The following is an 11,743-nucleotide window of genomic DNA, read 5'->3' on the forward strand; positions in this document are numbered from 1 at the left end:
TCAACGGAACAGAAGGAGGTTTCTTCACAAAGGGGATGGAATAACCTTTTATTGCTTTCATCACGTATGGTGGAGCGCCTAGCTTTTTCCAGATGCTCGAGCACCCATTGATCTGACCTGCTACAAAGGGCGCGTCAAAGACGCCTCTTGCCTTCTGGACGACGCGGCTTGTTGGTTCTTCCTACGTGACCACCCCTTGTTTCTCAACGATTTCTATATGAAGCAACTGTAGTAGAATGAGGACTCGAACGATTTCGCCAAGATGAGCTCTTAGATTTCGATGGCTGAAATTTAGACGGTCTCTTGTGCTCTAACCGAGACTTTTTTTGAGGGACAGAATATGTTCTGTTCCCGGATCTATCCGACCGCTTGTAAAAAACATTGAAAAAACCTCTTCTTTTCTTTTAAAAAATCTATTAATTTTTCTTCATCGAAAATGTGCGTCGAAGAAGGGGGAATTTGGTTCAATTTGACTGTTTGAAAGTCCGATTTCGTTTTATATGCTTGACGTCTAAATTTAATGGTTTCTGCTCTATGAGCACATACAAATTGTAAAAGTGCATCTGAATAGTTCTTAAAATTAGAATTGGTATCAATTAGAACCGACTTTAGGTCGTCGACAATATCAGGGTGCTTAGCGGTAAGGCCTTTCAAAAGCTCAGCTAATGCTTTTCTTTAGTTTAAATGGCCATGACAGATAGTGCCTAATGTATCATCACATGTTACTAGTAGGTCCGAGGCGAAAGACCTAGTCGCTAAACTTCCCAACTGCGAATTAACTTTGAGAGCCCCAAAAACTGGCGCCGCCTGCAAGCGTTTCTGAACTTCTTTATATCTAATTTTGTTCCACGATTCTGAACCAAAACGTTGGCAGGCAATACCTTCTGCCCTTATGATTGGACTGGGCTCCGGAATGTCCGGAGCAGCTTCCTTTACATCAGGTAAAAAATCTAGATCTAGGTTATCTGTGAAATCAATAGCTGGCGCTTGCCAAGTTTGGGAGCTCTCCTGATCAGAATTATAAGGTAACTCATCTTCCTCTTCGGCCGATGACTCGACCCCTGTAGATTGAGTTTTTGCTAAATCATCCAGGCGAGCGCAGATTGAAGCAAACATTGTATCCACCTTATTTTCAAGAAGGGTGACTCGATCAAGCCTTGGTCTCTTCACAACTTGCTCCTTTAAAGAATATCTTCGACGTTTACCATGGGAGTCTTCAGACATTTCTTCTTCTGAACCAGCTTCTGACTTCTCACCCAACTAGCCTGAAGCTTCTTGCCTGGATATTAGCAAAGGTTTCATATCTCTAACCGCCTGATTGAAGATTTCGGATTGGGCGGCCGAACCTCTTATTCGATTGGAAACAAATGGGGGACTCATAATCAGGGCCCTGCAGAAGGCCCATTCTAACATAGACATTTTGATGTCCCTGTAGGTTTTTTCCGACAGATGATCCGCTTCTGGAGAAAAAGCCCTCACTACTCCCAGAGTAGGAAATGCAAACCTGATTTTGTTGAGGACCAGGGGATTCACTGGATTTCCTAGCACCTGTTCTTTCGTCAGCTGGGCCACCTTCCACTCGGTCCAACCCTCTGGCAAGTGTTCCTGAGCCAAAAGTTTCAGCCTTTCCAAAATCAGATTATCATTTTCTGTCTCTGCAGATCCTTCAAGCAGTTCACCGATTTTAATGAAGTGGGTTGGTAGTTCCATCTGGAGAATAGAGAGTTAAATTAGAAAGTCTGAAAAGTTCAAGACCAAATAGTCCTGCTCAGCTAACCCTGAGAGAGTGGTACAGATATTCAGCTGAACAGCCGATCGACTGCCTCAGTAAAACAGAGTTTTTTGGCTGCGTTTGCAGAGCCTTTCGGCTGCATGAGCAGAGCCTTTCGGCTGCATTTGTGGAGCCTTTCGGCTGCTTTTGTGGAGCCTTTCGCCTGCATTTGTGGAGCCTTTCGGCTGCTTTTGTGGAGCCTTTCGGCTGCGTTTGTGGAGCCTTTCAGCTGCATGAGCAGAGCCTGTCGGCTGCATGAGTGGAGCCTTTCGGCTGCATTTGTGGAGCCTTTCGGCTGCTTTTGTGGAGCCTTTCGGCTGCTTTTGTGGAGCCTTTCGGCTGCGTTTGTGGAGCTGTTCGGCTGCGTTTGTGGAGCCCTGTCGGCTGCATAAGCAGAGCCTTTCGGCTGCATGAGCAGAGCCTTTTGGCTGCTTTTGCGGAGCCTTTCAGCTGCATGAGCAGTGCCTTTCGGCTGCGTTTGTGGGGCCCTGTCGGCTGCATGAGCAGAGCCTTTCGGCTGCAGTTGTGGAGCCTTTCGGCTGCATTTGTGGAGCCTTTCGGCTGCTTTTGTGGAGCCTTTCGGCTGCATGAGCAGAGCCTTTCGGTTGCATTTGTGGAGCCTTTCGGCAGCGTTTGCTGAGCCTTTCGGTTGCGTCTGCGGGGCCTTTCGGCTGCGTCTTCGGAGACGGACGGCTGCGGTTGCGGAGGCAATCGGCTGATCTTAGTAGAACGTAGCTTCCTACAACGAAAAAAGGGATCATTCATAAACTTACCTTTCCAATGGGACCCCTAGGCACCGGAAAGATAATTTCACAATTCCGAACACTACACAGTGTTAAACGATCGTAACAACAACGAACGCTTTTATTTCACTTGTTCACTAGTCGAAAATCAACAGCGTACTGAAGAAACGCGGGCACTGTGGATTACAGCGCCACTCCTAGCCGGCAAAGGAGACATGGTACGGAGGGGAGAGTTCTCCTCTCTGGCGTAGCTTCCGCGCGTAAGAGGGGTAAGTTTAGTCACATGTTCATGAAAGAAATCAGCGGGGTAATCTCCGAAAGGTCAAGCCGAAGGCACAGAGCTAAAATAAAGTTTATTCGAGAACTTCAACAAATAAACATAGTTTATCACAGAGGTAATATACAGGGTCTTTCACGAGGAACCTCACCCATATTTATACGGGAAACTACTGAACGTATTTTCATGAGATTCAGCACTTATAAGATTTCACGATGCTGATGAAATCTAAAATATTTTCAAGGCATGAGCACCTCCGGTTTTTCCGGAAATGACGTCAACTTCCGTTTTTCAAATTAGAACACCATTTTTTATTGCAGAAATGGATTCCTTAAAAAATTTCAAGTTATTTTGATGTAACATTTTTCAGTTTTGGTTGGAAAATTCTCTCTGAGCGGGAAAATTCGAAAAAAAAATCGAAAATAGAGCTCCGCTGAAACAAGAATAACTTCGAGGTTTTTGGATGGACAATTTTCATTTTTGGGATTTTTCAAGATGTAAGATTGATGTATCCACTTTAAAAATCGAAATCGCGATTCATGATACAGGGGGTGAAAAAATCGCTTTCAAAGTTAGGGATGAAAAAATCGTGAAAAATCAATTTTTTCGAATTAGAACCCCATTTTTTTATGGCAGATATTGAATCTACGTTAAAAAATAATGTGAGTGTATGCATCACACCCTTGCCCTAAAGTGGATATTTTCTGAGTTATTCACAAAAAACTGTTTTTCGTCTTGAATTTTCAGCTATTTCTTTTCCCTACACGCCAAAAAGATGAAATTTTCAGGAACTGTTACTTAAACCATGTTTTAGATTTTACTACCCTAATATGCAAGAGAAAAATGTTACAGGTTGTTCCTAAATAGATGGCGAATTTTGATTCGAATTTGTATCGGAAACCTCTTTATTTCAACTAATCGGCCATCGGTTTTCTCTCCAGTGATAAATAAATAATTCCTTATGAACCATATGCAAAAACTTACCATGTTTTACATTCTTTTTTTTAATGATAGATATCATTAATTACATCTGCCAAATTCCTCTTTATTCAGTAGCATTTTGTGTTTACTATTAATTTGGTGATAATTCGTACATATTAAGTTATAAAATCGATCACTTTGCCTAATTTTACCAATGAAGATTATTTAAATCTCATTCTACTTCATGGAGAATGTAATGAAGTTGTAGATAGAACGATTCCACTGTTCATTGAGAGGTTTCCTGACCGACCCAGACCAACGAGAGATACCATTAACAGAACTATGACAAACTTGAGAAATGTCGGATCTTTCGTTAAGAAAACTATACACAGAGAAAAAAGTGTAGTAGAAGATGAGAACAACGAAATTACAGTTCTTGCATATTTTCGTGTGAATCCTCAAAATTCTCTCAAAGATGCCGAGATTGATCTGGGATTATCTCAATCGAGTGTTTGGAGAATATTAAAAAAAACATAAAATGCACCCATATAAATTCAATAGGGTACAGCATTTGAAGGAAACTGATTTCGTCAGGAGAACAGAGTTTTGCGAAGCTATGATGATTCGATTTCAAGAGAATGAAAACTTTTTGGACTTTATAATTTGGACAGATGAATCTAAATTCACAAAGAATGGTTCTTTCAATAGGCATAACAGTCATTATTGGGATGCAGAGAACAACCACCACTTCAGACAATGGAACTTTCAAGATACCTGGAGTTTCAATGTTTTTTGCGCCATCAAAAATAATGCAATTCTCGATGTTCACATTTATGATGGGACTTTAACTGGTGAGATAGAAAACTACACATGTTTGCATTATTTAAAGAATGTTCTCCCTTAGGAGATAGATATTCTGACATATTGACCCAAATAATTGAGCCGCTAGTACAGAACCATAATGACTTATGGTATCAACAAGATGGCGCGCCTCCACACAATTCACTCAATGTGTCAAATATCCTCTACAGGCTATTTGAAGATCGATGGTTGGCGAACAATGGTCCACATCTTTGGCCACCACGTTCTCCCGATTTAACTCCTTTAGACTATTATGTTTGGGGTAGGATAAAAAATATTGTCTACTCAACTCCCCTGACTGATAAAGAGGACTGCATAGAACGAGTCAGAAATGCGTTCAGGTTAGTTTAGATTTTTAGATTCATAGTTTTGACACTCAATTTGGTTTTTAAACACTTTTGCAGATCTCTTCCTCCCGATGAAATAAGAAGAGCAACGCACGAAGCATTCCTGATATGTATAAATAAATGTCTAGAAATTAACAGTCAAAACTTTGAGCATCTTCTCTAGTTATAACTGCGAGAGTTTGCCATGGTTCTCCTAGTAGTAACTTGAAGTCGGTTTCAAGAAGGGGTGAAAAATCTACAGCATGGTTCAAATAACAGTTCCTGAAAATTTCATCTTTTTGGCGTGAAGGGAAAAGAAATAGCTGAAAATTCAAAACGAAATTTTTTTTGTGAATAACTCAGAAAATACCCATTTTAGGGCAAGGGTGTGATGCATACACTCACATTATTTTTTAACGTAGATTCAATATCTGCCATAAAAAAATGGGGTTCTAATTTGAAAAAATTGATTTTTCACGATTTTGTCATCCCTAATTTTGAAAGCGATTTTTTCACCCCCTGTATCATGAATCGCGATTTCGATTTTTAAAGTGGATACATCAATCTTACATCTTGAAAAATCCCAAAAATGAAAATTTTCCATCCAAAAACCTCGAAGTTATTCTTGTTTCAGCGGAGCTCTATTTTCGATTTTTTTTTCGAATTTTCCCGCTCAGAGAGAATTTTCCAACCAAAACTGAAAAATGTTACATCAAAATAACTTGAAATTTTCTAAGGAATCTATTTCTGCAATAAAAAAATGGTGTTCTAATTTGAAAAACGGAAGTTAACGTCATTTCCGTAAAAACCGGAGGTGCTCATGCCTTGAAAATATTTTAGATTTCATCAGCATCGGGAAATACTTATGTGCTGAATTTCATGAAAATACGTTCAGTAGTTTCCCGTATGAATATGGGTGAGGTTTCTCGTGAAAGACCCTGTATACTGACAGAGTATATTAACCTGTACGTGATACTCAATTAATTTTACATTCTAAAACTGTTCTGCAAAGAAAGGAAACAAAATTTATAAAATCTAAAAAAGTACAAGTGAAGAATTGGATGCTTCGAACCCATATACTACCATCCACCACCATATGAAAGGACTCGAAGTACAGGAAGTCTCATTCGGTATTCCAAGCCAATGCCAGGATTTTGTTGTCTCTAATCGGGTAAGTGTGCGTCTTATTTGGTTTAATATCGTCATCATAGGGTATAATTGTCATGTTTCGGGTAATTTCATTTTTTGTTTATCACGTTGCTAATGATAGATCTGGTTTCACCATTAAGCCACATTTTTAAACGTTTCTTGAATAGTCTAATACTTTGTTCTTCCTTTAGGTGTTAAGGGAATATGTTGAAAATTTTTGGGGCCAAGTAGGCATGGCTTCTCTGTCCCACACTTTTACTACATCTTTGTGCTTGGTAAGTATAATCTTTTGTCCTGGTTCCGTAATCATGTTGAGGTATTTTCACAGGTATCTTACCCAACTTGATGTCCATAATGAGTTTCAGAGCATATAATTGCCTTACATCGTGTACTCCTGCCAATTCAAATAGTTGTTGACTAAAAAGAGTACGTTTTTTTTTATATGTAATTTTTAGTATCCATTTCTGAATTGTTTTTAATCCTCTTAAGTGGCTCTGACAAGCTCCACCCCATCCAACTATTCCATAACTAATTTGTGATGCCACCAGAGCCTGGTAAAATATCTTTAATTATTTGATGTCGTTTATCAGATAGATATAAGTGTTTAAACTTGGATAGCAATCCTCTTATTTTATTAGTTAAGTTTTTGATATGTTTGTCCCATTTCAGCTGCTGGTCCATTGTGACTCCTAGGTATTTAATTTCTTTTGTTTCAGCTACGGAAGTGTTATCATCAATTTGAAGGGTTCCCATGTTCGGCAGGCCAGGAGAATAGGAGGTAAAAACCATGTACTTTGTTTTAACGACATTTAAGGTGAGTTTATTGTTTTTGAACCACTTGCTTATTTCAGCAAAATCACTTTCGGCTTTTTGCTTCAGTCCTTTCCATGTATCGGCCTGATACTGAAAAACTGCATCGTCAGCAAAACATATAGCATCTTTAGATTCCTTCAGTTTTAGTAATCCATTTATATAAATAAGAAAGAGGACTGGCCCGAGGACTGTTCCTTGTGGAACACCATATGTAAGAGTTTCCTCCGAGCTCCTAATCCCTCCAACTTCCACAATCTGTTTCCTGTTTGTCAAATAACTTTTTAGGATACCATATATTGGTCCTCTAAACCCGTATTTTCTCATCTTTTCAAGTAGACGGGTATGACAGACCGTGTCAAACGCTTTACACAAGTCCACAAATATACACAGTGAAGGAATTTTTTTGTCTAGATTTTCATTTAGTTCCCCGGTTAATTTTCTGATAGCATCTTCTGTAGATTTTCCTTCAATAAATCCAATTTTTTTTTTCATCTATTATTTTATACTTTCTCAGGAAATCTACCATACGCGTTTTAATGATCTTCTCAATTATTTTCGCTATGTTCGAAATAAGGGAAATTGACCTGTAATTTATTACTTGTTTACGATCACCGCTCTTATAAAGAGGTTTGATTATACCTAATTTTAATAAATCAGGATAGCATCCATCTTCGAAACATTTATTGATTAAGTATGATAGCGGTCTTGATATCTCTGTGTTAATTTCTTTTAGTGTCTCGGATTTGATCAAGTCTGGACCTGGCGCTATCCCTGATTTAAGCTTGGCAATGGTATTCTCCACCTCCAAGTGATCAGTAGGAATCAAGTGTAGGGAATTACACAAAGCTTTATCGGCTTCTTTATTCTCTTTTGGATTTTTTCCGCGTAAGATTTTCCTACATTACTATAGTATACATTGAATATATTAGCTATTCTTTATTATCTAGCGTGCCGACACCGTCAAATATTATTTCTTTTATTTCTGTTTCAGATTTGAGGCCGCTGCCACATATATTCTTCATGCAATCCCATACAGCTTTGGATGCATTTCAGGGTAAATTTATATCAACATACGAATATGCTTTTCCTGAGGTGGAAATAAGGTCGAGGGATGTTGATGGGGGTGTTAAATGGTTCACCGATGAGCTTCGCACGATGAGAGATCAGGTGTCACTTTTTAATGGTCTTTATATGCGCTATAAAACTGACGACTTGAAATCGGCTCGAAACAGGATGAGAGCAAAATATAGGTGTGCATTAAAAAAATCAAAAATACAAGCAAATGATAGAATCATTAAGAATTCTACAAACCCTTCTAAAAGTATGTGGAAGATAATAAACTCAAAGAGACATAAATCCAATGATGTCAAAGTCGGTATTACAGCGGATGAATTTAATGATTATTTTATTTCAGTACCTTTAAAAATTAAGGAAACCCTACCAGAAAACATGAATAGGTCACCTGAGGACTACATGCCTGAGCACTCACAGTGTGATGTGACTTTCAAATTTTCTGAAATCAGTTACAATCAAGTCAGGGAAATAATTTGCTCTCTTAAAAATAGCAAATCAAGGGATTGTTTTGGAATCTCTGCTACCCTGTTAAAAAGAAATATTAATAATATTGTTTCACCACTGACTAACCTAATTAATAAATGCTTTAGGTCGGACACTTTTCCCAACTGCCTTAAGGTGGCTAAAATTGTACCATTGTATAAGAAAGGAAATGAGGAATCTACTGAAAATTACCGTCCGATATCATTGCTGCCTGTTTTTTCAAAGATATTTGAAAAGGTTATATATAATCAGCTTGTGCATTACTTTGAAACTAACAATTTACTCTTTAACAACCAATATGGATTCAGAAAGAATAGAAAGACCTGCGATGCCATAATACGTTTTGTGAAGTATACCTTGAAATGTTTTGAGACTGGAGTGCCTCAGGGGTCGACTATGGGACCTTTTTTCTTTATATTAATAAACACTATTGTTTATTAATGATCTCTCGCATTTCCTTGGGTCTCATGAACAAATACCATGGGCGGATGACTCCAGTTTTACGGTGGGAGGTCGTGATATCCAATATACGGAGGAGTTGGCATTGAAGGTGGAAATGATGGCAGTGGAGTGGTTTCAAACAAATGGTCTCAAATGTAACACGGATACGACCGAAAAAATGCTCTTCACTTTGAGGCATTCGGATCATGCAATTGGGGGCACCTCATTGAAGTTTCTGGGAGTTCATTTGGACCCAACCCTAACATGGAGCACACATGTCGACTCAGTTGTTAAAAAATTAGTAAAGAACACATTTTTGCTGCGTAATCTGGTTGACTCTGTTTCAGTGAGGATTTTGAAAACTGTATACCACTCACTGATAGAAACACATATGAGATATTGTGTTGTGTTATGGGGAAATGGCTCTAGTTGTGAGAGAGTATTTAGAATACAGAGAAGAGCCATTAGGTTGGTTGCAGGATTGGGCTACAGGGAAGACTGTAGGAGGGCATTCATTGCACTGAATGTGATGACTTTCCCATCGTTGTACATTTATGAATGCTTAATATATGCACATGAAAACCATGACAGTAAATTAAAAAATAGTGATTTTCATTCTTACAATACTAGGAAAAAGGATGACATAAGACCTGAATCACATCGTTTAGAGAAGACAGGGCGGAGTGTAGAATGTATGGCCTACAAAAAGCGCGTTCGGTTATTACCTCGGACCGCTCGGACTTGTCTGAACCGTTCATTTATTACATCCAGATTGAGGGGAATACACATCTGGAGCGTTCGGCAAAGATATCTGAGCAATCAGATGTCAATCTTTTTCGTCGGACGTTTTCGACCTAGCAAAACGAGAGTTTACCTTTGTCTATGGATTATTGGATTTTATCTGTCTTTGATGTTTGTTTATTTATAAAAATTAACATTTCGTCGTAGTTTGTATTGAAAAATTTCAATACCTAACTTGTAATACTTCTATAATTGGATTTTAAATGAAATTATGGGCATGGAATGCAGATAACAAATGAATAGGCAGTGTATATTTTTGGAATGAGATATCTGGTGGTGACTTTGGACAATATCATTAGTAAGACTTTGGGGACAGATAATTTTTTCGTGTAATTATATAAAGCGTTGTGCATGTTCAGTTTATTCAGAAGAGCGATGGACATTCAAGCTAGGGATATGAAGATTCAACTTTACTGTTTGTGTATTATTTTTTATGTGTCTGACTAAGATATCAATAAAAAGCAGAGCAATGTGATTTACGTTAGTTTTTTCATATATTTGAGACCATGACTCCTCCAGCAAATCCTCCCTCAATTTAAAGTAGTCTATATAATGCTTAACTTTTCTTTCCTTAGCTTGATATATGGGTATATCCTTTTCAGAGCCTATGATTAGTACAACTGGAAAATGATCCGTAATAAGGTACTGCAGAATATAGCCTTCCACGTTTTTCAGTTTGTTTTCAATGTTGGGTTTGGGTATTTTGAAAAATATATGGTCAATGCAACTATTTCCTTCAGGACGTGTGCATTCATTAATGATAGACATAAACCCATATGTGTACATAATATTTTTATATTCTTCTACGAAATCGTTATCCGTTAACAAATTTATGTTTATATCTCCGATCAGCACATGTCTTTTTACGTGATTCATATTATCAAGAAACGTTAGAAGTTTGGGGAGACCTATAAATTGCGGTTAATGCCATGTTCTTTTCGCTATTGATTTTTATTTCTATAGATTTGCTTTCTCCTAGGTTTATTATTTTATGCGTGTATTCTATATGGTTTTTTGGGTAAACCAAGACACCATCATTTTTATTTAGTTCCCTCATTGTAAACAATTTGGTATCCTTCTATATTATACATTTCTAAATTATTAATCTGAAAAGTTTCCGACAATACTATTATGTCGAATTGTATCGGCAAATAGTTCAAGAGAATCATGAACTAATCAAAATTCCTTGCAACACTTCTAACGTTCATGTGAACTATCTTTAGTTCGCCCGTTTTTTCAACATGCATGAATTTGTCGATATGATCAATTGTTTTTTTGTTTCATACTTGCTTTCGTGATAATCTCTAATGTACGGATTCATATTTTTGATGAGGGAGGCTATCAAAAAACAATTAGATAAAAAAAATAATAATTTTTTTTTTGTTTTTTCTCCTTTTTTAAATTTTAATTTTTGTTATTTTTGCTTTCGTGATATTTTCTTGTGTATGGTTTTATATAATTGATGAGAGAAAAAAAAGAGCCAACGGTACGTACTGTTACTGCTTTCCTATGCCCTCTCTGGGTCTCAACCTTGGTCCTATTGGACCTAAGGATGATTGAGCGTATGTCCTGATGTATTTGTGGGTTGGGCCGAGAGAGATGGACCATGGGGCTCAGCTTTCTGCTCGTTATTTATTAATTCTTTCAACGTATATTCCCTGGTGCCGACCACAAGGCGATTTCCCCGTATGTATGATTTTCTAGTGGAGTTTGTTCTGGCTTTGAGTAGGTTCGCCCTTAGGATCTTGAGTTCTTCTCGCTGTTTCCCCGTCAGGTCGTTAGATATACTCAGGGGGGTATCTTTTAATTGCTTAACCTTTGAAAATATTACCTTCTTCTTTAGGTTAGAGATTAACTCTACTTTTATTGGGGAGTCTTCAGCCTTTCCAAGCTTATAACAATTATCAATGTCACTTTCATTAAGTTCGACATTCAGCACTCGATGTAATTCTTCGCAAATTAACTGAGGAGTAGTTTCTTTAAATGATTTATTGAGACTAACTATAATGATATTGTTTTTCCTGTTATCACGGTCAACATATTCAAGTTTCTCCTTTAAGTCGGAGTTTTCTTTTTCTAGTTG

At 37.8% G+C, this 11,743-nt stretch overlaps 1 long non-coding RNA gene across 1 annotated transcript; it reads left to right on the forward strand.

The window, feature by feature from the left end:
- Window positions 1–5,823: 5,823 nt before the first annotated feature.
- Window positions 5,824–7,273, forward strand: LOC123688575. Its single transcript, XR_006750063.1, has 3 exons — window positions 5,824–6,323; window positions 6,377–6,474; window positions 6,765–7,273. It is a non-coding gene; the product is annotated as an uncharacterized LOC123688575 (long non-coding RNA).
- Window positions 7,274–11,743: the final 4,470 nt, after the last annotated feature.

Source organism: Harmonia axyridis, chromosome 1, assembly GCF_914767665.1.
Source record: "Harmonia axyridis chromosome 1, icHarAxyr1.1, whole genome shotgun sequence".
NCBI classification, from domain to species: Eukaryota; Metazoa; Arthropoda; class Insecta; order Coleoptera; family Coccinellidae; genus Harmonia; species Harmonia axyridis.